Raw genomic sequence first — 21,788 nt, forward strand, 5'->3', positions numbered from 1 at the left:
TACAAATTAGGTACATATTTATTTCCATCTGATTTGTCTGGTAAACATTGCAGTAATTTGTACATTTGGGATTTATAAATTTGTGATGTCAAATTAATGCTTTGTATTTTTCTTCTGTGTTAGATGCACCAAAGAGCGTCTCAGTGTCCATCAGTTCATCTGCTGAAATAGTGGAGGGAGATTCAGTGACTCTGATCTGCAGCAGTGATTCAAACCCACCTGCAGAAATCAGCTGGTTTAAAGGAAGAACGTTTGTAGGATCTGGGAGAATCTACAGCATCTCAAAGATCAGCTCTGATCACAGTGGAGAATACAAGTGCAAGTCCATCAATAAACATGGAGAGAAATACTCTGATGCCGTGACTTTAAACGTTGTGTGTGAGTTCTATTAATCATATTCTTTTTTTAATTAAACCACATACACCTGTTTACTTACTTTTATTGTCAATATATTTTGTCTTATCTAGTCCTGTTAAGCATTCGGTGTGTATTTTGGTGTGTATTTCAGCAGTCAGGTGTTTCTCATCTGTAGCTGTATCTGTTGCTGCTGTTGGTGGTGTTTTATTCGGTGGAGCATCAGGTGCTTTTGTGATGTACATCTGGTAAGACTTTCCTTTCCAAGCTAACTGCTGTGTGTATGCAGCATTAATTTACTACATTAAGGTTAAGTGTTATGTTTAAGTAAAATATTCTTGTTTACCACACATACCTGTATAACATTTAAAAAACACAGTTTTTCCAGTAAGTCTGTGTGTAGTAAAATTAGTTTATTAATGAGTCTGTGAACATTTCTTAACAACTTTATTGTAAAAACATGTATGTTTGCTCAGTCACTTAAAGTACAACTCAAAGTCTTAGGTCAAATATCTTTAGGTGTGTGAATGAATACAGGGTAACGTCCCGCCAACAGCAGATCCGGACATGTAATCTGTATATATGTTTTTCTTCTTCAGTCTTACTAAAAGGATGAACAGAAGACCTGCTATGAAGCAGTGTGTGGTGAGAGGACAATTATTTACAGTGTTTTTCTGAATGAAGGGATGTTTTCTACAGTCATACAGAGATATAAGAGTACAAGACACATGAGTCTATAGTTCTGGATCCAGTAAAAAGTTCCTCTAAATGTTAAAGTCAGTACATTTAGAATATCATACTTTAAACATGAACTCACAATATTTAAGTCCTTCTCTCTCTGCAGATCTCTGATCCCAATGAAGACACATACACAGCTCTTGAGCTCAAGTCCACGACCTCTGACCTGTACGACACACTCACAGTAAGTCAGACGCCAAAGTCAGATCTTCATCAGATGATCACATGACCGATCTCTCGCTCTCTTTCACACAGACCGTTCATCCCAGACCTCCTGGAGACTCCTGAAGACTCGTGATCCTAAACATGAGAATCCATCAGTAAGTGTCTGAACCTGCAGCTCTTCTCAATATAATCAATAAAACTCTCTTCAGTTCTAGTTTGAGTGTTGTATGTATCTTGTGGAAGGTTTTATGTTGTTGATGAGCTTCAGTCAGTTGTTCTTCATCTGATTGTTTGTTCAGATCAACAGGAAGATGCTGCAGTAAGAGGCGGAGCACAAAGGAACCAATCCTGAGCTCTGTGGGTGGAGCCACACATGATTGACAGGGATCATTAGTGAAGAACAGTGGAAATAAATTCAAGTTAGAAGCTGGTGAATTGTTGTGTAAATATATACTGTGAAATGTAGGTCAGCAGCAAAACACAGGAAGTGATGTTCAGTGGTGGCAAACCCCTGCTTTAAAATGGACAATGTATTGTTTTATGGTCTTATAGTGTACAATGTTATCAGCTTATATTAGGCAATTCTGTCTTTTATTTGTGATCGTGTCATATGTGTTTGTACAAACTCTCAATCTACCAGCAGAGGTCTCCATCTCCTGCTACTGACATCAACATTGATGTGCATCAGCTGTAAATCACCATTATTCCTCTTCATTTTCGTGTTGTTTTATCCTGAACTGTGTTCAAAGTTGTTCATTATAATTCTGAACGCATCCATTTCTGTGTCTCATCTGGTTTCTTCAGTCTCTGTTTGCTGTAGTGTCTCTTTACCTCATTATTATTTGAATGTGTTTGTATTTCCTGGTTAAGAATGAATTTTAATTTAAAATATTTAAATGACAAAATTCAAATGACTCAATTTTATTCTCTTTTGTTAAAAAAGAACAAAAAAAAATTCCTCTGGAATTACTGAAGTAATTAAAACTCATTTGGGCTTCAAAAAAAGAAAATTGAAATAAAAATACACCTTTCAAAATTCAAATATTCTGCACAAGTTCTGCACATAAGTAAGTAAATCATCTGAACACCTGCTTTGCTCTAATAGACATCCCTGCTGTATGGAAGCGTGAATCACGTGACACAGTAATCAAAGATGTCCAGCAGGGGGCGAACACTGATCTATAACAGAGAACTGGGTTACTCATGATGTCAGAAAAGTGAAGCCACTGTGCCGCCATATTGTTTGTTAGTTTGTCTTTATTAAGGACACATGTCTCTAAATGTCTCTATCATCACACAAGTCATCAGTTATATAATGAAAATGCCAGACAGAGAGAATCCAGAAAATTACAGTTTCGCTATCCTCAGGTATTAAATGACTCAATATTGGTATTCATTTATTTTGGTTTATCCCGGACACCTGCATGGCTGCTGCTCTCCTGTAGAGGTACAGGTGTAAAATAAATCCCAGTTGCCGACAGGTTTGTTTACACAGTCATTCTTGAGAGGTGGGACAAAACAGGGTGCAAAATTGAAAAAAATAAAACTTTGTACTCAGACAAAGGAAACTACATTTATGTATCTTATATGTACTAAGCTACTGAGCTATGCTTTGATACAACCTCCCAACTTTTCTCTTTTTTTAAAAAAAATGTTTTTTAACTTGGAATGTGTAATATAATTTCAACTTTCTTTAACAGCTTTCTAGATGTTTTGAACATTTCAAAACACATTCTCATGTTAGTAGACAGATTACACTTTCACATGTGACCAACAATTCCACAACAAATATAAAATATTATAATGAAATATCATCAAAATATTCATCTGACGGAGGTGACAGAACTGACGGAGTTGACACATCTGACGGTGTTGACCAAAACCTGAATTTGTAGTCATTTTAACTATCAAATACATTGAATCAATTAATTACTGTATTAAAACAACCACAACAAACAGTGAGTATGTTGTTGTTTATAAATCTTCTATTCAAGAGTCACATTTAAGTATTTTGATATATTATTGGAACACAAAATCTTACGGTGGTGACATCTGACGGTGTTGACAAATTTGCCATTTCTTTCACAAAACAAATGGAGTTCATGTAGTAGACATTTTTTTTTTCTGTTGATGCTAGAGGCTAATGGAACCTGCTTCAGGAGAATAAAATGGTTTAAAGATTTCAAATAATTTTCTCAGAAATTGGATGTTTGGTGTTGACATATCATAGTTGTGACACAAAATATTAACATTAGAATTAAAATATTCTAAAACTATAAAACTTAGCAGAGCCTGTGTGACATTGATGTACTCTGCAGAAGAGGACTGTGGCAAGGGGGTCCTTTTAGAGTGATAGCCCCTGATATTCCCTGATTTTATTACATTTTAAGTAATGTCTGACGGTGTTGACAAAAAGTGAGGACACACCTTCGAAACCTTATTAAACACACATGTCTGACTGAAAAACAACCTTGCTTTAATATGAGATATTATTAAGTGTTGCCTTTGATAAAACAAGGTCTTTTTCATCATTAAATTTTTTTTAATCCATTTTATAGCATATGAATGAATAAACCCTTCTCTGTGGACACACATTTTAGATGTAGTGAGAAGACAATAAGTGTCATAGATTTCACATAATAATGAGCAAATGAAATTGAAGGGGATAATTGTGTTAAATACATTCTATTATTAATCCCCATAGCATTTACAATTGAAAATATGTTTTATTTTTAAAACTAATAGCAGTTATAATTGGTGGACATGTTTTGTCCCATGTCTCAAGAATGACTGATTGCAGCAGACAATCGTGAATAGCAGGTAAGTGACTGTTAAAGGAACACTCCACTTTTTTTGGAAATAGGCTAATTCTACAACTCCCCCCGAGTTAATAAATTGAGTTTTACCGTTTTGAAATTCATTCAGCCGTTCTCCTGTTCTGGCGATATCACTTTTAGCGTAGCTTAGCATAAATCATTGAATCCTATTAGACCAGTAGCATCACGTTCAAAAATGACCAATGAGTTTCGATATTTGTCTTAATTAAAACTTGACTCTTCTGTAGTTATATCGTGTACTAAGACCAGTGGAAATGTAAAGCTGCAGTTTTCTAGGCCGATAATATTAGGAACTACACTCCCATTCCGGCGTAATAGTCAAGGAAGTTTGCTGCCGTAACATGGCCGAAGCAGGCGCAGTAATATCACACAGCGCCTGAAATTAGATCCCAGCTAGGTAACTTCCAATATGGCACTAAGTTTGTGTAATACCGTTTGTTGCAGCTGTCAGAGTTGCAGCTGGTAAATTGTTAGTGGCTGGATTTACCTGTGTGTGATTAGCTATGGTTATGTGGATTGTAAGGGGCTGTGATAGTAAGTCGAAGACTTACTCTACTACCATGTTTCATAGAATTCCCACGAAAAAAAAAGCAATTCTGACTAATGAATCAATGGCTGGCTGCTCTGAACATAGATCTCAAAACACCGTTAGAAACGATCAAGAAATGGCATGTTTGCTCCGAGCATTTTGAACCAGATGACTATTTGGATAGTTTTACCGGTACTACAGCAGGGCGTCTAAAGGACACAGCCATCACAACAATCTTCAGAGTACAGATAGGACAACGAGGAGCATCGCCCATGGCTGTAAGTGTAACATGATTAATTGCTATTGTTGTTGTTGGCTAACGTTACCTGTGAAATGCAACCCCTGACGACTAGGTTTGGCCGAACAGTTGGCTTAGTATTTGCTATGACCAAATTCCTTGTGTGATTGCAAAATAAAGTTATTGCGAACAGTCGGTGGTGTTTTAAAGTGAGTTTTGAGTAAAAGTGTACATCGTGCATATAAGCCTGAAAATGCAAACGGACAGTATGCATTTAAAATCTTTATATTATATATTGTAGTGGTTGAAGGAATAACTTACTCTTGTGACAGCTGGCCATTAGGTCCACTCGGCGTGTGACGTTTTTTCCAGTTTATTTTGTCAAATCGGAAAAAAAACTCTACTACTGCAGGATGCAGCATTGCATCCAAGTCCCCGGATGTTGCGACACATGCCACTTCCTCATCAGATAGATTGACCCTTGCCATCGATGGCAATACCTGGTCCCACTCGCGACAACACAGGCACTCACTTTCAGTCGGCATGGGTTGGCAAGCCCCACCAGCTCGAATCTGCTCTCCTCATCGGTTCTGTCCCAGGCAGTTCAGACACGTTTTCTTGTCTTTCTCGTTCCGAAACCTCAGCTTCAGTGAATTCTGGTTCAAATAGATACTGTTCAGGATATAAATATCTTCTAAATCATCTCTCACAAATGTCTCCTTGGCGAGGAACGCTGCCTGTGCATGCAGTTGGTCACGTTGGATATGTTGACAGAAGTAGGCATTTCCACATGTGCTGTGTGATATTACTGCGCCTGCTTCGGCCATGTTACGGCAGCAAACTTCCTTGACTATTGCGCCGGAATGGGAGTGTAGTTCCTAATCTTATCGCCCTAGAAAACTGCAGCTTTACATTTCCGCTGGTCTTATACACGATATAACTACAGAAGAGTCAAGTTTTAAATAGGACAAATATCGAAACTCGTTGGTCATTTTTGAACGCGATGCTACTGGTCTAATAGGATTCAATGATTTATGCTAAGCTATGCTAAAAGTGATATCGCCAGAACAGGAGAACGGCTGAATGGATTTCAAAACGGTAAAACTCAACTTATTAACTCGGGGGGAGTTGTTGAATGAGCCTATTTCCAAAAAAAGTGGAGTGTTCCTTTAAGGGGATCACTGCAGATGTGATGGCAGTCAATGACAGTCTTATCTTTAGCAGGTATGAAGCTGGTAACTGAAGATTGAAGAAAGTTGAGGTGGATCGCTCAGGTAAGTGTAGACTATATAGGTAAGCAGTCAGGTAAGTGTCCAGGTGTGAACGACGAGACCAGACAATGGTGAACTGAAGTGATCGGCTGTGACAGGTGCATCAACTAATCTTCATAATAAGTGTGAAATAGCCAGAAGAATGTCTGGTTACACAATCCTGTTCTCTAAACATCTTGAGTGAATATGTCTAAATTAACCTAAAGAAAAATACATAACTTTCTTTAGTTAGTTTTAGTTAGTCGTTGTCTTGTAAAGGGAGGCACACTGACATTTCTTCAACTTTGTAGTGTGTAAATAAAATAACAAAAAAAAAAAAAAAAAACATGTTAACCACACAAAGCCAGTAAAGCTAGAAGTGAATGTGTTAAGACAGTCTGTCATTTGGCTGCTGTTGATCTGATGAGCTTCCAGACCGTAAGACAAACACTTGTGCAATGAAAACTGATTTCTATAGATGAAGCTCATATAACATTTTTATTATCAGAATGAGTGATTATACGCAGTTGTCTGTGCTATGTTGATGAAACAGGAAGCTGAAATGTCACGGAGCTTATCCATTTTATAAATATCCAATAGTTGTCCTCTATGTCACAGCCTTGAACATGATTTGCTCATTTGTTATTGTCAGGTGGTTTATGGGAGGGACTTTCTCACTCACCAGAGCATTTGATTGCACTGTTAAAAATTGCTGTAAAAAAACTTTGACAGTAACATGCTGTTTTCCATTAAAACAGTGCATTCTGGGTATTATTTGTCAATTTCGAAAAGTAGCCTGCTGCTATGTATCGTGAATTAACAGCGTTCAAAATCGACACTCAAGAGACTGTGTTTAAAATCCAACTCTACACCCTCATTCCCTATTCCCTACATGAGTTTACTAATATAGTCCACCTTACAAAGATAATGAAAACTAATGAGTGACTTCAGACACTGACGACCAGCAGCTGTTAATGAGCAGAATCACTGATTGACAGAGAAACAAGACAAACACAAGAACTATAGAACTGACTTCAGCCACAGCCTTAGATGAAATCAACTGAACATTTAAACAACTCAACACACAGCTTTACCAACTTCACGCATTTCTAACTGGACAGATTTTATTTCTGTCAGATGTCTATAGAAGATCTTATTGAGAATGAACAGATGTTTAGATGATGATGTTTTGTTTTGTTTGACGATACCATTGTGGAGATCAGTGTTTGCTTTCATTTAATTGGGCTCCTGACTCTTGATATTTAAAAATATATATTTTTTTTGCTGTAATTGGGTTTTTATGATGCAATAGTGACAGGAATACTGGTCAGTTGATGATGGCTATTTATAGTTGCGCATGAACATGATCTATATGTTGTTGTTGTTTTTTCCACCAAGTGTGTTACAGCACACAGCAAAATCCCCAGTGTTAATTTAACACTCTGAGTGTGGACACATATAGACACTGAAGCAGTGTTGAAGTTAACAAGATAATTAGGTGATTAACAAAGTGATGATTGATCATTATTGAAGACACCTGCTGTTAATAAGCAGAATCCCCAAAGGAGAAAACCAACATTTTTAAGTAACCATTATAGCGGTCAATGTTTGCATTAGTTGGGCTCTTGACCCTTACGTCTATAATATTAGGGCTTGTTTGGCTGCTGTATTTGAGTTAAAACAGCCAGCCATAAGCTCATGTCATCAGGTGATGATTATGTTTTTACACATTCATTGTTTGACATGAATCACCAAATGTATAATCTATTAGCTTTGTTTTTGTTTTTTTGCTTATTGTAATAGCCTTTACAAGATATAAAAAATCCATCACTTTCTATACTTTTTGCATATATTTTTTTTTTACAACCTGTTTTAAAAAAAAGTGTTTCATATAGGCACACATAGACATCAAGAACCAGCCCATGAATCTCAACAATGGTGAGAAATGACATATTCAGATAAACAGATCAACTCTGAACTCTCATAATTTATTCATGCCGCAATGCATGATGGGAGTCATGGATGAGTTCTGATTGGTTGCAACATGCTTTTTGATGGTCACCGTTGTTGTGGTTCTCATGCTGATTCTTCATGTCTGTGTGTCTAAAATTAAATAAGCTCTTTTTTTCATCATCTGTCTGATTATGCCAAAACTGATTGCTCTTTTGTTCAATGTTTCTTGTCTGAAAGGAAATCCTATGTCAGATACTCAAGTCACTATATTATTATTATTATTATGTCAAGCACAGTCAATGCCACCTGATGACTTTTGCTCTTGGCTTGTCTGGCTGTTATAACTCAGTAATTGCAGTCAAACAAGACCTAATATTGAAATGTAAGAGTCAAGAGCCTAACTAATGCAAACACTGACCGCTATAATGGTTGCTTAAGTTTGTTGGTTTTCTCCTTTGGTGATTCTGCTTATTAACATCAGGTGTCTTCAATAATGATCAATCATCACTTTGTTAATCACCTAATTATCTCATTTACTTCAACACTGCTTAAGTGTCTACATGTATTAAATAAACACTGGGGATTCTGTTGTGCAACAGATCTTTTTTGGCAACATGGCAATCAGAAAAAAAATGATTCAATAGATAATATTTAATAACTGGATATAACCTGTGTCATTACCAAACCATAGTCAACTCTAGATTTTTTTTTTTTACCATAACCAGCATGTTGCAAACACACATAATTACAACAACAAAAAATAGCTTTAAAATGTCAAGGTTCAAGAGCCCAACTAAAGTAAACACTGATCTCCACCGTGGTAGTGAAAAAAAAAAAAAAAAACATCTAAACCTCTGCAACTCTCTTCTGTAGACGTCTGACAGAAATAAATTCAGTGTGGTAATAAGTGAAGCTGGTAATGCTATTTTAGGAGTTTAATCAGATCTTGAGAGATTTAATGTCTTCTTTTATTTCAGTTGATTTCATCTAAGGCTGTGGCTGAAGTCAGTTGTTTTTGTGTTTTTCTTCAGCGATTTTGTTTGTTAACAGCTGGTGTTCATCACTAATGCTCAATCAGAACGTGATCAATCATATAATTATCTCATTAACTCAAACACTCTGTAGTGTTGACACATTATAAGTGTTCATTTAAAACTGAGGATTTTGCTGTGGGTTTTAAAGGGTTAAAGATGTACGATGAAAAAAAAACAGCATGAAATGTAATTTAACAGTAATAAACTGTAATTAATTTACGGCAACACACTGTAGAAAAACAGTAACATGCTGGCAACCAGAGCTGCCAGTAGATTACTGTTAATTCAAGAAAAAACAGTAATATACTGTAAAACACAACAGTCAGATTTACTAAGCAAAGCAAGGTATTTTCACTAAAATATTTGTGAATGTTCATAGAAAAACAATTATGCAAAGTCATTAACTGGTAAGGAGAGTAAATATTTAATTGTGCCTAACTGGTGTGTTTTTGTAAAAGAGAGATCTGTTAGTTTAATTTAGTTTTGTGGGTGACCATTGTGCTGGAGAGTAGAGCTTGTGCTTCAGGCAATGATGAGCCGCAAGCACTGAGGTTTTGCTGCTTTATTTAAAGACAGTAATTGTGGAATTGCTGATATAGTGACAATCTCTTTACTAAGCACTTTGTTACACAAATTTTTACTTTTGTTAGTTAATGACAATCTATAAAGATTTGAGTAAAAGTCGGTTGCTTCCTTATTACACTTTAAGTGTTTGTGGGTTTATATTAAGAAATATTTCTTCTTAGTGGACTCAAAAAAAAAAAAGTTCACTCTACGAACACCATATAAACAATAGTTTTTTTTTTTTTTTAACTGAATTGGTTTGAAGCAATTGGTTTCCAAAATAAAATGAGTTACCACATGGTATAATAATGGTAACATACTGTAAAAATGAAGAGCTGTAAATTAACGGCAGAGAGCTATAAAATAACAGTATAATGCTGGCAACCACAGCTGCCAGTAGATTACTGTTCTTTTACAGTGCGATTTTTTAGAGTGTGGATAAACATCAGTGTATCACCAGATCTTGAATAATTTTGGCCTATTTCCTCAGAAGACAGTGTGTAGATATAATAGTGTGTTTATGTGTCAAACGACTTCATTAGCATAATGTAATATTCTAGTAGGCAGCAGAATATGGAGGCAGATAGATGTAATTTGAATCTGTTTATTTTACAGATGCGGCACACTGTAACATGATGTGGACCCGGCTAGAACAACAACACACTGCTCTCTCAAACGCTCAGTGGTAAGCTTCTTATAAGCTAATAACGGTCACACTACCTAATTACATGTTACTTGCTAGTTCACTACATCCCCTTCCCCGTGATAACACTTGTCCCTCAGCAACTTAATCAAAAATAGTAACATTATAACATTTATAACATTCATAACATTTTTTTTTTTTTAAACAGCCTAAGCTAGGGACTCCGGGTAGACTGCCTCCATCCCAGTGAGTTCCAGGACGCATTCTTGCCCTGTGGCTGGGGAACTCACCACTACTCTAAGCATAGTCTTTTAAGTAATTGGGCAACTTCTTGGTCCTCGCAGACCTTCTGAGTTCAGGCTGCTCCTCTGCCTTCCAGGGTATGTGAGCGGAGCGGAGTGCGAGCGGAGCGCGGAGTGGAGCGGTGTGATTTTGAATGGAGGGAGGAGCGGATTTTTGAAAAGTCGGAGCGTCGTGGTTTTCACTCGCTCCAAGTGCGCTCCACCATCGCTCCATCATAAGTACAATTCATGCCAACGGTCCGTAATATAACTGCATAATAAGCAGGCATTCACATGTTAAACATTTAGCTTGATAGAGATGGATCACTCAAATCAGAAATAATGTGAATGGACATGAGCGGTAAATTATAGTTCACAAGGATTTAGTTTGTTCCTTCTAGATACTGAATATATTCAGATGAAAGCCTCATTTAAACATGTGCAGCACTTATTCACACGCAATCGCTGTGACAATAATGCATTAAAACAAATGTAATGGTATCCGATTTCGAATTATCAGAAATCTGTAAGAAATGCAGCGATCCATATGTAAAATAACTGACGAAAATGTAGTTATTTTCATTACAAACCTTGCACTGCATAAAGCAGTAGTTATACTCTTTTAATGCTGACAATGTTATTAGCTTGGTATGTGGTAGGTACAAAGTTTGCACACTATTCCAAACTCTCCTGTTGTTTTAATATGTGTTATGAACAGGACCGTTATATTTAAAACATAAGGCTATTTCTGAATGTTTTGACGCGGAGCGAAGGCGGAGCGGTGTTTCTGATATCAGTGAGCGAGGAGTGGAGCGGGAGCGGAAAATTGTGAACCCGGAGTGGAGCTGGAGAGGAGCGATTATTAAATGCACTGAGCGCGGAGGGGAAATTGTTGCCGCTCCACTCCGCTCACATACTCTGCTGCCTTCACAGTCCCTGACACAGTGACCTCGGGTGTCGTTCCACTTGTCTGCTGTCCAACACTGTTCCCTGATGGTGCAGGGTCTACTGATTCAGGCAATGGCCACTCCTCCAACTCTTGCAAGGAAGTATCCAACCCCACAGCTGTTTCAGCCGGAGATGGCACCTGTCTGGCCCTCACCTGATCAATGTGCCGACGCACTACCTGGCCACTACCAAGTGCGATGGTATACGACAAGTGCCCCGTCCTTTTCTGCACTGCTCCTGGAATCCAGGTAGGTCCTGAACTGAAGTTCTTGGTATACACGTTTTCACCAACACTCACATGACTCTCTTTTGCATGCATGTCGTGATACCACTTCTGCTTCAATTGCTTGTTTTGCACTTGACTTTTGAAGCCAGGTTGAACAAGATCCAGGGTAGACCTCAGTTTGCGTTCACACAACAGCTCTGCAGGTGATTTTCCGGTAGTCGACTGCGGTGTAATTCGATAACTGAACAACACTCTTGCTAGCCTGGCCTCAATGGAATCTCCTGTGCTCTTTTTCATCAGACTCTTAAACGTTTGCACAGCTCGCTCAGCCAGACCATTAGAAGCTGCATGGTAGGGTGCCGTGGTTATGTGCTTGACGACTCATGAATTCCTGAAATTCCTTACTAGTAAAACAACTGCCATTGTCCAATTTCAGGTAACTCATGCTGGCTGAAACTTTGTCTCAGGCACTGGATGGTAACCGCAGATGTGGAATTATTCAAAGGAAACGACTCTATCCATTTAGAGTACGCATCCACCAGAATCAGAACATTTTTCCTTGCCACGGACCAGCATAATCAATATGGAATTTCCCAAGGGTGTAAAGGTGCACAAGGACATGCTCTCCTGACATCTGCTACATGCTTCTACCAGCCCTTCCACAGCAGCATCCATCTGGGGCCACCATACATAGCTCCGTGCCCACCCCTTCATTCTGGTTATGCCTGGATGGCCACTGTGTAACTGTCTGAGTATGGCTGCCCGGCCTTGGGGGGGAATCACTACATGTGCACCCCACAATACACATCCTCCCTGGACACTCAGTTCATCCTGTTTTTTAAGGTATACTCCAAAGGCTGGATCCTCCACTGTCTTGGGCCATCCTCTAAGCACGTACTCCCTTACTCGTGCCAACACAGGATCTTTAACAGTCCATTTTCCACCTGCTCTGCTTTAATCAATGACACATCATTCTCATCCAACAGTAGCACTCTCTCCTCCTCTGCTGGGGTCTCCACTCCTTTTTCAGACAGTGGCAACCGGCTCAGCCCATCAGCATTTTGATGCTCACGGCCTGCTCGATACAAAATAGTGTACTCATACCCCCCTAAAGTCACTGCCCATCTTTGAATACGTGGAGAAGCCATCTGAGGCACTTCTCTGAGCTCATTAAACAGTGCTATCAGAGGCTTGTGATCGGTCACAATGGTAAATGGTCTGCCATACACATATGTGTGGAATTTCTTTACCCGAAAAGGACGGCCAACCCCTCCTTATCCAATTGCGAGTAATTCTTTTCTGCTGCATTTAATGTTCGTGATACAAATCCTACTGGTCTGTCAGTTCCGTCTTCCATCCTATGAGACAGAACAGTCCCTACCCCATATGGAGAAGCATCACACGCCAAGATAAGAGGTTTGGTAGGATCGTACACTGTTAAAAATCGCTGTAAAAAAAAACAGCCAAATTTTGACAGTAACATGCTGTTTTCCATTAAAACAGTGCATTCTGGTTATTATTTGTCAATTTCGAAAAAGTAGCCTGCTGCTATGTTTCGTGAATTAACAGCGTTCAAAATCGACTCTCAGAGACTGTGTTTAAAATCAAACTCTACACCCTCATTCCCTATTCCCTACATGAGTTTACTAATATAGTCCACCTTACAGAGATAATGAAAACTAATGAGTGACTTCAGACACTGACGACCAGCAGCTGTTAATGAGCAGAATCACTGATTGACAGAGAAACAAGACAAACACAAGAACTATAGAACTGACTTCAGCCACAGCCTTAGATGAAATCAACTGAACATTTAAACAACTCAACACACAGCTTTACCAACTTCACGCATTTCTAACCGGACAGATTTTATTTCTGTCAGATGTCTATAGAAGATCTTTTTGAGAATGAACAGATGTTTAGATGATGATGTTTTGTTTTGTTTGACGATACCATTGTGGAGATCAGTGTTTGCTTTAATTTAATTGGGCTCCTGACTCTTGATATTTAAACATAGATATTTTTTTTGCTGTAATTGGGTTTTTATGACGCATTAGTAAAGTAATGCTGGTCAGTTGATGTGGGCTATTTTTAGTTGAACATGAACATGATCTATAGTTGTTGTGTTTTCCATCAAGTGTGTTACAGCACACAGCAAAATACCCAGTGTTAATTTAACACTCTGAGTGTGGACACATATAGACACTGAAGCAGTGTTGAAGTTAACAAGATAATTAGGTGATTAACAAAGTGATGATTGATCATTATTGAAGACACCTGATGCTAATAAGCAGAATCACCAAAGGAGAAAACCAAAAGTTTTAAACAACCATTATAGTGGTCAGTGTTTGCATTAGTTAGGCTCTTGACCCTTAGATCTTCAATATTAGGTCTTGTTTGGCTGCTGTATTTGAGTTAAAACAGCCAGACATAAGCTCATGTCATCAGATGATGATTATGTTTTAACATATTCATTGTTTGACGTGAATCACCTAGTGTCTAATCTCTTAGTTTGTTTTTTTTTTTTTTTAAACTTGACAAGCCACATAAGATCCAGCACTTCCTATTCTTTTTGGATAGATTTTTTTTACAACCTGTTTAAAAAGAGGTGTTTCTTTTCAGCACACATAGACATCAAGAACCAGCCCATGAATCTCAACAATGGTGACAAATGGCATATTCAGGTAAACAGATCAACTCTGAACTCTCATCATTTATTCATGCCGCAATGCATGATGGGAGTCATGGATGAGTTCTGATTGGTTACAACACGCTTTTTGATGGTCACCGTTGTTGTGATTCTCATGTTGATTCTTCATGTCTGTGTGTCTAATTTGAAATAAACCCTTTTTTTTAATCATCTGTCTGATTCTGCCAAAACTGATTGCTATTTTGTACAATAGATTATATTTAAGACTACTATAACATTTATTCTCAAATCTAGACATGTAGAATCACCAAAGGAGAATACCAACATTTTTAAGCAACCATTATAGTTGTCAATGTTTGCATTAGGTAGGCTTTTGACACTTAAATCTTCAATATTAGGTTTTGATTGGCTGTGATTAGACACACAGATATAAAGAATCAGCGTGAGAACCACAACAATGGTGAAAAAAAGCGTGTTGTAACCAATCAGAACTCATCCATGACTCCCATCATGCATTGCGGCATGGACAAATTATGAGAGTTCAGAGTTGATCTGTTTATCTGAATATGCCATTTGTCACCATTGTTGAGATTCATGGGCTGGTTCTTGATGTCTATGTGTGCTGACATGAAACACCTCTTTTTTAAACAGATTGTAAAAAAATATTTTCTAAAAAAGAAAAATAGGAAGTGATGGATCTTTTGTGGCTTGTCAAGACTATTACAATAAGCAAAAAAAAAAAAAAAAACACTAATAGATTAGACACTAGGTGATTCATGCCAAACAATGAATATGTTAAAACATAATCATCACCTGATGACATGAGCTTATGTCTGGTGGTTTTAATTCAAATACAGCAACTAAACAAAATCTAGAGTTAAAGATTTAAGGGTCAAGAGCCCAACTAATGCAAACATTGACCACTATAATGGTTGCTTAAAAACGTTGGTTTTCTCCTTTGGTGATTCTGCTTATTAACATCAGGTGTCTTCAATAATGATCAATCATCACTTTGTTAATCACCTAATTACCTCGTTAACTTTAACACTATCTGGAGTGGGACCATATGTACTCTGAGCAGTGTTGATTTAACACTGGGGACTTTACTGTGTAGGGCTGTTCGATTCCGAAATTTTTGGAATCGATTCCGATTCTGATTCCTGGTTCTGGAATCGATTGGATTCGATTCCAGAATCGATTCCTCACTGTTGTTTCCGATTATTTTTTCCTTTTTGTTTTTAAGTTCGGAGGAAATTAATTTTGCGATGAATGCAGTATGTAAAGGTCGTAGAAAGTTGCCTTATCACAATATTAAGCTTCATTTGTAAAAAAATAAATAAATAACGTTTTTTTTTTTTTGTAGCTCTGACTGATTTTAAATTGTAATTTTGTCTGCATTGCCCATTAAAATTAGTCATAACCCACAGCTCAGCAGTGGACATGCATTTATTGCATGAATAAAACAAGATATGACATGTCTAAAATGACAAAATTAGCTAACTATACACTGAAACAAAATAAACTGAACTTTATCAACAATGATATAAGAGCTCGTGGCGTAGCTGTCAATCAGATGCGCTCTCTGCGTTTTCTTTCATTTGCTGATAGAATGGTTAACAACATGATTTATTTAAAATGTAAATAATATCAAGACCCTCGATCACGTCATCATCTATTCTGTCGTGCAGCGCTCAAAATTGTGGACAACATGAGCCAGTTTCCCCATAAAAAAACTTCAGAATGTTTTTTTTGAACTGGCTCATTTAAAAAATCTATCCGAACAATATTTTTCGTGGAAATAAATCAGACTTAGCGAGCAAGAGGCAAATTGCATGCAGCCTTAAACCACTGATCTATAATAGAGAACATTTATCATTATACAGATCAGTGGGATAATTTCAGACGAGTTTAGAAATGACTCGTTTTCATTGGTCACCGACTCTATGCAGCTTTCATGGGATGCAGCCTTCCGTTTGAGGCACCTAATTGTAAGTTTTGCTGAACTGAAAACGGCTCTGAATGAGGAGTTGATTCCCCTTAATGGAATCGATTCCACACGTTGGAATCGACTCTCTATTCCTAATGCCTCGGAATCGAGGAATCGATTCTTTTTGGAGTCGATTCCTAGCCCTAGTCATTACCAAACCATAAATAACTCTAGATTTTTTCATAACAAGCATGTTGCAAACACACATAATTACAACAACTAAAAATATAGCTTTAAATTGTAAAGCAATTTTGCAGATGTTGTAATTATGTGTTTGCAACATGCTTGTTATGGCAAAAAAAAAAAAAAAAAAACACTAAAGAGAAGAAAAAATCTAGAGTTGTTTATGGTTTGGTAATGACAGGTTTTATTCAGTGTCTTTTCTTTCATTGAATATTGATGCTAGATTAAAAAAACAAACAAACAAAAAAACTGTATCCAGTTATGAAAACACCACTCATATATATATATATAAAAGCTTTGGTATAGTTTAGATACAAGCACCAAGAATCACGTATGAATCTCAACAATGGTGAGGTTTTGTGCTGATACCCAGAATGCATTGCAGCATGAAGCTTTTGAATTGTCACCATTGTTGAGATTCATGTGCTGATTCTTCATGTCTCCATTTGAGTACAAATGCTACTGTAGTTTATAATATTATCTATTGAATCTTTTTTCTCTGATTGTTATGTTACCAAAATATCTCCTGCACAGCAAAATCCCCAGTGTTAATTTAACACATTGAGTGTGGACACATATAGACACTAAAGCAGTGTTGAAGTTAATGATATTATTAGGTTAGTAAAAAAGTGATGATTGATCATTATTTAAGACACCTGATTATAGGCGTAAATCAGAGAGTTGTTCCCCCCCCCCCCCCCCATCTAAAAAAAAAAAACATAAAAAAAATCGCACTCTCTATTGTGAAAATATATGTATGTATACCTAAAATACTCGTGTAAGTAAAAAAAAAAAAAAAAATGCATTTAGAAACATTTAGAGTTTCCCCTCCCCTTCCTCACAGTGGTTTGGCCCACTACCTGCTCTACACACGAGTCAGGTGTGTGGCTGCTGCTCGTTGAACACCAGTAAGTAGGGTATTTCTTTAACTTTAAATAAAGCGATTCTCTTTAATGTAGTTGATGCAGACTCATTCACAGATTGGTTGCGACAAAAATGCTTATTACCTATGTAATTTTCCATGAATCTGCAATGTTAGCGATTAAAATACTTATCTAGTTAACGTTAGCTTGTTTACCATAGCTTGTTGCATAATGCACTGCAACTAACACGCCAAAGCCGTTTCCCATGCATTGTTTTATTTTTGACGACTTGGCATAATATTAACGGCCACAAATAGAAAATTGTTTAACAGAGACCAGCCAGTAGGTGCTGTGCAGGTAAAACTCAGTCCCCTCATGTCAAGACAAACTAGCGAGTATTATTAGTGGGTGAAGCCTTTAGCTTCCTTGTTAGTGCGTCAGCCTACCGTGTTGGTGACCCTGGTTCGAGGCCCGCTCGTAGCGACTGGGAATAGTCTCATTTAGCTTTGCATTTACTAAATGAGCACTGTATTACGTCCGAATTGACCTCACTTTAAATACAATTTTAAACCTTTTTTTAATTCCATGTTTTAATTGTTGTGTATCTTTATAAGTACAATTTGACTGTATTATTTAGTGTCCCTTTCAAAAATTGCTCATGAGAAATGTTATATTTATTGTCCCCCCCCCTACTGTTAAATGAAATTTACGCCCATGCACCTGATGCTAATAAGCAGAATCACCAAAGGAGAAAACCAACATTTTTAAGCAACCATTATAGTGGTCAGTGTTTGCATTAGTTAGGCTCTTGACCCTTAAATCTTTAATGTTAGGTATTGTTTGACTGCAATTATTGAGTTATGATAGCCAGACAAGCCAAGAGTAAAAGTCATCAGGTGGCATTGACTGTAGGGGTGGGTGGATCAATCCTAATATTGATACTAACGTTGCTATTGGAATCAGGTTGATACTAGCCTGCTGAGATTGATACTTAACTCATTTTTTTTCTCTTTTGCACTTAGTGCCTTGCTTAATGCATTAATAAAGAGTAGATGTGTATATACCGCTGTTTTCACATCCCGTATGCAAATGTTGCTGCTGCTCCACTGCTATGCTGTTTTGTTGTCATGTCTTCACGTGACTCCAAGCGTAAGCGGATACTTTTGACTAAAGCGAAATTTGGAACAGTACAAATTTGCATCTGTGGCAACAACACCAACTTATCCACATTATTTTTCAATGCAGAAGTAAACTTTTCTTTCTGTGAATGTACGAGATGTTCGCTTCATTAGGCAAGTTAGGGAAATAATGAGAAAAATAACACTGCAATAATCAGATAAAACTGTTTTTGCTATCCACCCTGTGTGTTTATAAATAAGACAATACATTAAAATAGTATGGTAAGAAACACCTGTTTCCAATATCAATCGGCAAAACGAGCTATTTTGTACTGCAAAATTAGCTGGAAGCAGATGAGACTGGAAGCCAGACCCACTACATTTCTCGGATTTGGCCTTTTTATACAGTATCACTGTCTTTAACCATTAAGCCACGTTAAATGTTTTCTGTATAAATGGTATTCTATCAGAGGAAAACACTTGACTTGCATGCACTTTGTGTTCATATCCTGTGCTGCTTGCCTGCACATCATTAGCATCATCAGTATACTGGGTTTGGCCTTTTAAAATTTTTCTTTAATGCATTAAGCCATGTTAAGTTTTTGTTAACTCTATGGGAGGTAAATGCTTAACATAAAACTATATGCATTGCTCTTTTATATTCTAGGGTCCTTTGCTTGCAAACTCCTTTTAGAAAGGCAAAGAATATCCACAGTTTGTGATGAATAATAGGTGAATAATATTACATTTACGTATAGACATTTAGCAGACGCTTTCATCTAAAATCGACTATACAAAAGAGGACCTGGAAGCAATCAGAATCAACAAAACCGCAGTAACATGCCAATGCTATGACAACTCTCATATTTAGTCTACACATAGAAAGGTTTTTTTTTAATTAGATTTTTTTTGTTAAGAAAACAAGCAGTAAGTAAATTAATAGAGTCTAAAAGATTTGTTTTATAAAGAATATAATTAGAATAGAGGGTCAAATAAATACAATATAATATAATATTTTAGTCATATCAACATTAGTTATTATTGATACACAATGTGTAATTGGTTATTTAAGTTTATGGTTTTGAAAGGAAAAAGAATCGGTATCGGTATCAATATCGGCGATATTGGCCCTGTATTTACTTGGTATCGGATCGATACCAAAATTTGCAGTATCACACACCCCTAATTTACTGTGCTTGACATAATCATCATATAGTGACTTGAGTATTTGACATAGGATTTTCTTACAGACTACAAGAAACGTAGCCTAGAATCTAGACGCGCCCCTAGCGGAAGCAAATTACATTTGCTTCCAAGGGCAGTCTAGTAACTCTCCGTTCACTTGAGATTTCCAAAAATCCAAAATCGACCGGGCCAATCACGAGTCGGTGGGCGGGTTTAACATGATGACGACTGACCTGCGACCATAAGTTCCGTCAGTCTATGGTTCCGTCAGAGAGCGATGGCTGCTGCTAGCGAACAACTTTCTTTCGAATCGGCTTTGGCCGCCACTCTGAAAGACTTTAAGCTTTTCACAAGAAAAAAGAGGTCGTTCTTACAAAAGAAGGATGTATATTTGGAGTTGACTACGTCCAGCGCCATACATACTCTCTGTATGGCTCTGACTACGTCTTCTCCTTCGTTGCTCTGATTGGTTGTAGCGCTATCCTATTGCGTGGAGAAGGAGTTTGAAAGACAACCGTTTATCCCGCCCCTCCGGTTGAGCGCTGTCTATGGAGAATGCCCAGACCCTACATTTATGTGGGTCTGGCTTGTCAGGCTACAAGAAACGTTGATCAAAAGAGCAATCAGTTTTGGCATTATCAGACAGGTGATGAAATTTTTTTTTATTTTAATTTAGACACACAGACATGAAGAATCAACATGAGAATCACAACAACGGTGACCATCAAAAAGCGTGTTGTAACCAATCAGAACTCATCCATGACTCCCATCATGCATTGCGGCATGAATAAATGATGAGAGTTCAGAGTTGATCTGTTTATCTGAATATGCCGTTTGTCACCATTGTTGAGATTCATGGGCTGGTTCTTGATGTCTATGTGTGCCGACATGAAACACTTATTTCAAAAACAAGATGCAAAGGAATTATTCTTAGCTGGGTTTTCTGTGGCTTGTCAAGGCTATTACAATTAGTAAAAAATAAGAAAAAAAAAGTTAAGAGATTAGGCACTAGGTGATTCACCTCAAACAATGAATATGATAAATCATAATCATCACCTGATGACATGAGCTTATGTCTAACTGTTATAACTCAAATACAGCAGCCAAACAAGACCTAATATTGAAGATCTAAGGGTCAAGTGCCTAACTAATGCAAACATTGACCGCTATAATGGTTGCTCAAAACTTTTGGTTTTCTCCTTTGGTGATTCTGCTTATTAGCATCAGGTGTCTTCAATAATGATCAATCATCACTTTGTTAATCACCTAATTATCTTGTTAACTTCAACACTGCTTCAGTGTCTATATGTGTCCACACTCAGTGTGTTAAAATAACACTGGGTATTTTGCTGTGTGCTGTAACACACTTGGTGGAAAAACAACCACAACAGATCATGTTCATGCTCAACTAAGAATAGTCAACATCAACTGACCAGCATTACTTTCACTAATGCATCATAAAAAGCCCAGTTGCAGCAAAAATATCTATGTTTAAATATCAAGAGTCAGGAGCCCAATTCAATTAAAGCAAACACTGATCTCCACAATGGTATCATCAAACAAAACAAAACAAAACATCATCATCTAAACATCTGTTCATTCTCAATAAGATCTTCTATAGACATCTGACAGAAATAAAATCTGTCCGGTTAGAAATGCGTGAAGTTGGTAAAGCTGTGTGTTGAGTTGTTTCAATTTTCAGTTGATTTCATCTAAGGCTGTGGCTGAAGTCAGTTCTATAGTTCTTGTGTTTGTCTTGTTTCTCTGTCAATCAGTGATTCTGCTCATTAACAGCTGCTGGTCGTCAGTGTCTGAAGTCACTCATTAGTTTTCATTATCTCTGTAAGGTGGACTATATTAGTAAACTCATGTAGGGAATAGGGAATGAGGGTGTAGAGTTTGATTTTAAACAGTCTCTGAGTGTCGATTTTGAATGCTGTTAATTCACGATACATAGCAGCAGGCTACTTTTCGAAATTGACAAATAATACCCAGAATACACTGTTTTAATGGAAAACATGTTACTGTCAAAATTTGGCCGT

This window comes from Garra rufa, chromosome 6 (assembly GCF_049309525.1).
Source record: "Garra rufa chromosome 6, GarRuf1.0, whole genome shotgun sequence".
In the NCBI taxonomy this organism is placed as follows: domain Eukaryota; kingdom Metazoa; phylum Chordata; class Actinopteri; order Cypriniformes; family Cyprinidae; genus Garra; species Garra rufa.